Raw genomic sequence first — 6,000 nt, 5'->3', positions numbered from 1 at the left:
CCAGCAATATTGTGTGTGCATTAAATATGGGCAAATTCCAGCACGTCCCATGTTTTGCACATACCTTGAATTTGGTGGTGCAGAATTTTTTAAAAAACGACAGGGGCGTGCAAGAGATGCTGTCGGTGGCCAGAAGAATTGCGGGACACTTTCGGCGTACAGGCACCACGTACAGAAGACTGGAGCACCACCAAAAACAACTGAACCTGCCCTGCCATCATCTGAAGCAAGAAGTGGTAACGAGGTGGAATTCAACCCTCTATATGCTTCAGAGGTTGGAGGAGCAGCAAAAGGCCATTCAAGCCTATACAATTCAGCACGATATAGGAGGTGGAATGCACCTGTCTCAAGCGCAGTGGAGAATGATTTCAACATTGTGCAAGGTTCTGATGCCCTTTGAACTTGCCACACGTGAAGTCAGTTCAGACACTGCCAGCCTGAGTCAGGTCATTCCCCTCATCAGGCTTTTGCAGAAGAAGCTGGAGACATTGAAGGAGGAGCTAACACGGAGCGATTCCGCTAGGCATGTGGGACTTGTGGATGGAGCCCTTAATTCGCTTAACAAGGATTCACGGGTGGTCAATCTGTTGAAATCAGAGCACTACATTTTGGCCACCATGCTCGATCCTAGATTTAAAGCCTACCTTGGATCTCTCTTTCCGGCAGACACAAGTCTGCTGGGGTTCAAAGACCTGCTGGTGAGAAAATTGTCAAGTCAAGCGGAACGCGACCTGTCAACATCTCCTCCTTCACATTCTCCCGCAACTGGGGGTGCGAGGAAAAGGCTCAGAATTCCGAGCCCACCCGCTGGCGGTGATGCAGGGCAGTCTGGAGCGACTGCTGATGCTGACATCTGGTCCGGACTGAAGGACCTGACAACGATTACGGACATGTCGTCTACTGTCACTGCATATGATTCTCTCACCATTGAAAGAATGGTGGAGGATTATATGAGTGACCGCATCCAAGTAGGCACGTCACACAGTCCGTACTTATACTGGCAGGAAAAAGAGGCAATTTGGAGGCCCTTGCACAAACTGGCTTTATTCTACCTAAGTTGCCCTCCCACAAGTGTGTACTCCGAAAGAGTGTTTAGTGCCGCCGCTCACCTTGTCAGCAATCGGCGTACGAGGTTACATCCAGAAAATGTGGAGAAGATGATGTTCATTAAAATGAATTATAATCAATTCCTCCGTTGAGACATTGACCAGCAGCAATTGCCTCCACAAAGTACACAGGGAGCTGAGATGGTGGATTCCAGTGGGGACGAATTGATAATCTGTGAGGAGGGGGATGTACACGGTGATATATCGGAGGATGATGATGAGGTGGACATCTTGCCTCTGTAGAGCCAGTTTGTGCAAGGAGAGATTAATTGCTTCTTTTTTGGTGGGGGTCCAAACCAACCCGTCATTTCAGTCACAGTCGTGTGGCAGACCCTGTCACTGAAATGATGGGTTGGTTAAAGTGTGCATGTCCTGTTTATACAACATAAGGGTGGGTGGGAGGGCCCAAGGACAATTCCATCTTGCACCTCTTTTTTCTTTAATTTTTCTTTGCTGTTTGGGGAGTATTTTTTGGAAGGGCCATCCTGCGTGACACTGCAGTGCCACTCCTAGATGGGCCCGGTGTTTGTGTCGGCCACTAGGGTCGCTTATCTTACTCACACAGCTACCTCATTGCGCCTCTTTTTTTCTTTGCGTCATGTGCTGTTTGGGGAGGGTTTTTTGGAAGGGCCATCCTGCGTGACACTGCAGTGCCACTCCTAGATGGGCCCGGTGTTTGTGTCGGCCACTAGGGTCGCTTATCTTACTCACACAGCTACCTCATTGCGCCTCTTTTTTTCTTTGCGTCATGTGCTGTTTGGGGAGGGTTTTTTGGAAGGGACATCCTGCGTGACACTGCAGTGCCACTCCTAGATGGGCCAGGTGTTTGTGTCGGCCACTAGGGTCGCTTATCTTACTCACACAGCTACCTCATTGCGCCTCTTTTTTTCTTTGCGTCATGTGCTGTTTGGGGAGGGTTTTTTGGAAGGGACATCCTGCGTGACACTGCAGTGCCACTCCTAGATGGGCCCGGTGTTTGTGTCGGCCACTAGGGTCGCTTATCTTACTCACACAGCTACCTCATTGCGCCTCTTTTTTTCTTTGCGTCATGTGCTGTTTGGGGAGGGTTTTTTGGAAGGGACATCCTGCGTGACACTGCAGTGCCACTCCTAGATGGGCCAGGTGTTCGTGTCGGCCACTAGGGTCGCTTATCTTACTCACACAGCTACCTCATTGCGCCTCTTTTTTTCTTTGCGTCATGTGCTGTTTGGGGAGGGTTTTTTGGAAGGGCCATCCTGCGTGACACTGCAGTGCCACTCCTAGATGGGCCAGGTGTTTGTGTCGGCCACTAGGGTCACTTATCTTACTCACACAGCTACCTCATTGCGCCTCTTTTTTTCTTTGCGTCATGTGCTGTTTGGGGAGGGTTTTTTGGAAGGGCCATCCTGCGTGACACTGCAGTGCCACTCCTAGATGGGCCAGGTGTTTGTGTCGGCCACTAGGGTCGCTTAGCTTAGTCATCCAGCGACCTCGGTGCAAATTTTAGGACTAAAAATAATATTGTGAGGTGTGAGGTATTCAGAATAGACTGAAAATGAGTGGAAATTATGGTTTTTGAGGTTAATAATACTTTGGGATCAAAATGACCCCCAAATTCTATGATTTAAGCTGTTTTTTAGTGTTTTTTGAAAAAAACACCCGAATCCAAAACACACCCGAATCCGACAAAAAAAATTCGGTGAGGTTTTGCCAAAACGCGGTCGAACCCAAAACACGGCCGCGGAACCGAACCGAAAACCAAAACACAAAACCCGAAAAATTTCAAGTGCACATCTCTAGTGTTCTGACTGAGGGATGGTTACAGAATGCGGCAGCATTTGATGTGTCGTCTTATAACACCTCAGGTGTTGCCAGTTCTCTTTAGCCCACCAGGGGTCCTATCTGTATAAATTGCCGCTCAGATTGCCAACTGGCTGCTTCCAAATAGGACTTGGAAGCAGTTACAGCAAAGCCGTGTTAGTCTGCGCGGAAATGAGCAAAATGACTTGTTCAGTTTTGTAATTCATCCTGTTTTAGGTGTTTCACAAATTTCTAATTAACTTAGTAAAAATGCGTAACAGTTTTCCATGGCGATCGTCAGTAAAACGTGACCTGCAGACATATTCTTTCTGTTCTCTGCCGAAGGCAAAAATGTGTAAGTGCGTTGTGCTGCAGCACGTGTATACACATTACAGTGGGATGCGGTCTGAAGATCGACAGTATCTAGGTCGACAATGTTTAGGTCGACCACTATAGGTCGACAGTCACTAGGTCGACATGGATGGAAGGTCGACAGGGTTTCTAGGTTGACATGTGCTAGGTCGACAGGTCTAAAGGTCGACATGAGTTTTTCACATTTTTTTTCTTTTTTTGAATTTTTTCATACTTAACGATCCACGTGGACTACGATTGGAACGGTAAAGTGTGCCGAGCGAAGCGGTAGAGGAGCGAAGGCACCATGCCCGAAGCATGGCGAGCGAAGCGAGCCATGCGAGGGGATGCGGTGCACTAATTTGGGATCCCGGTCACTCTACGAAGAAAACGACACAAAAAATGTTTTTCCTCATGTCGACCTTTAGACCTGTCGACCTAGCACATGTCGACCTTGAAACCCCGTCGACCTTCCATCCATGTCGACCTAGTGACTGTCGACCTATAGTGGTCGACCTAAACATTGTCGACCTAGATACTGTCGATTTGATGAACCACACCCATTACAGTTTACACAACTGCATGGGCGCGGCACTCTGCGAGAGGCAGTGACATCACACAGCCAGCCAGAGAGATGTTTTGTATCAAAGTTGCCCTTAAATCTGGTGCCACACAGTGCGCTGCATCTTTGGTAATAATACATTCTTTGCTGTGGGTTCAGTATGATTTACCGACCGACACAATACTGACGGTCGTAATACAGAGAGCCATTGGCCGACAGTCAAAATACCGACACGGTCAAAATTCCGACATGTATTATGCCGACATAGTCAGAATGCTTACATTTGAAATGCCAACATGTCAAAATAACGACATGAGTTTTTATGGGGGAGTTTTGTGTCAGTGTCGACATAGGTTCAACATGGACACCATCTAAGTGTACCGCGTTCCCTCGCATGGCTTGCTGCGCTCGCCACAGTATTATATTCCCCCTCCAGGTCCACTGGGATGATAAAGTATGAACAAGGCGGTTTTGGGGCAAAACTTCCTTAAAAACGCATGTAGGCATTTTGATGTCGGTATTGTGCGTGTCTGTCGGTAAATCAACTGCAAAATATTCCCATTTGTCAGACGTTATTATTATTAAATGTTTGCAGCTCCTTGCCAAGTGTCTTTCCATTCTGGCTATTTTTTCATACCCTAAATAAATGGGTGCCCTACAGCTATATAACAACACTAAAATAATCCTTTCATTATAAAAGTCACTTATTATAAATCTAGACTTTCAAGAGTTAATTTTATTTGTAGATGTTAATTTAACTTCTACAGTATGAGCTGGAGCAGTATGGGATCCCGGTGGTCGGCATCCTGGTGGTCAGGAAACCGACACCGGGGTCCGGACAGGCGGAATCTCAGCAGCGAGTGCAGCATGTCCCCTCATGGGCTCTCTGCGCTCACCACACATCAGGCCCAGTGGCGATTCCCCCTTGGGTGGTGACGTGGACCACCACCTGAGGGTAAATTCTGGGCTTGTGTCGGTATTCCGACTGCTGGCATTTCACCAGGATTCGGGATTGCTGCGTCGGTATCCTGACCGCTGGGATTCCGACAGCCCGGTTGTTAGCCGCATACCGTATGAGCATTTTGTACAAATACACAGTAGACACCGTTTTGTGTATCACATCTAAGTGGCTTAAAAGGGTGGCAGTGTGCCCTGTGATGACCACGCCCCCTGAGTGCATGATGTTGTGCACAGGGGGCGGGGCTGCCAGCACTAGGCAGTGCTGCGCTGTCAGGAGCACCCTGAGGACCCTCTGAGACACTGTAGAGACTGCAGGGTGCATGCCCGAAGCAGCAGAAATACAGGCTACTTCCAGGATCAAGTGCCATGGGCCAGAAATGGTGCCGTCCCCAGGGCCCTGCACTCTGTATGTTGGCACAGCTTGCACACCCCTAGTTAAATCTCTGTCACATACACATGTGTCCACATATAAATATCCTCACATCCCACCAGAAAGCCCCGCTTTGCATCCCACAGATTATGCAACTAAGAAGCGCCATGTGTCCCACCACACAGTTTGTGCTGAATATGCATCTCGGTTGCATCATTGATGCAACTCAAGTACAATGCAGAAGTACCCAGGACACAAATTGCTGTCATTTCATTGTGTGACTCAGATGTTAACCTGGGGGAAAAAACAAAAGATGGAGGACCAATATGAGTGAGCCACGCCATGCATCGCCGATTCGCAACGCGCAATAATGTGCAGTGGCGGCTGCTGTCTGTGGGCTACAGCACAGACCACACATTGCATGGGGATGGGAAGGGGGGGTGGAGTTAACACACATAAACATACATGTTATGTTGTATGTAATATACAGTATGTGCTGGCTGCATTACCACGGGGATCTTCAGCGCTGCTCGTTTCACAGCCGCCGGTGCACCTGGGACACAGCATTCATCTTCACTTTTCCTTTCTCTATAATCCCGCCCCGGATTCCCGTTGGCTAGTTTCACAGGAGTCTGGGGGCGGGCTTATAGAGGATAGACAAGCTGAGTGCTGTGCAGTGTGTCCCATGCAGCACTGCCGATCCCTGGGGTCAGGCAGCCAGCACATATATTACATATATTACATGTCTGTTTACATGTGTTAACTCCCCCCACACCACAATGCAATGTGTGATCACTGATGCAACCCACGGGCAGTGTTAAGGGCCCTACACATTCGCGATGTTCCGCTGAGGTGCCCGACGGCCGATACGG

Source organism: Pseudophryne corroboree, chromosome 1, assembly GCF_028390025.1.
Source record: "Pseudophryne corroboree isolate aPseCor3 chromosome 1, aPseCor3.hap2, whole genome shotgun sequence".
NCBI lineage: Eukaryota > Metazoa > Chordata > Amphibia > Anura > Myobatrachidae > Pseudophryne > Pseudophryne corroboree.
The sequence above is the reverse complement of the archived record's forward strand: the minus strand, read 5'-3'. Positions refer to the sequence as shown.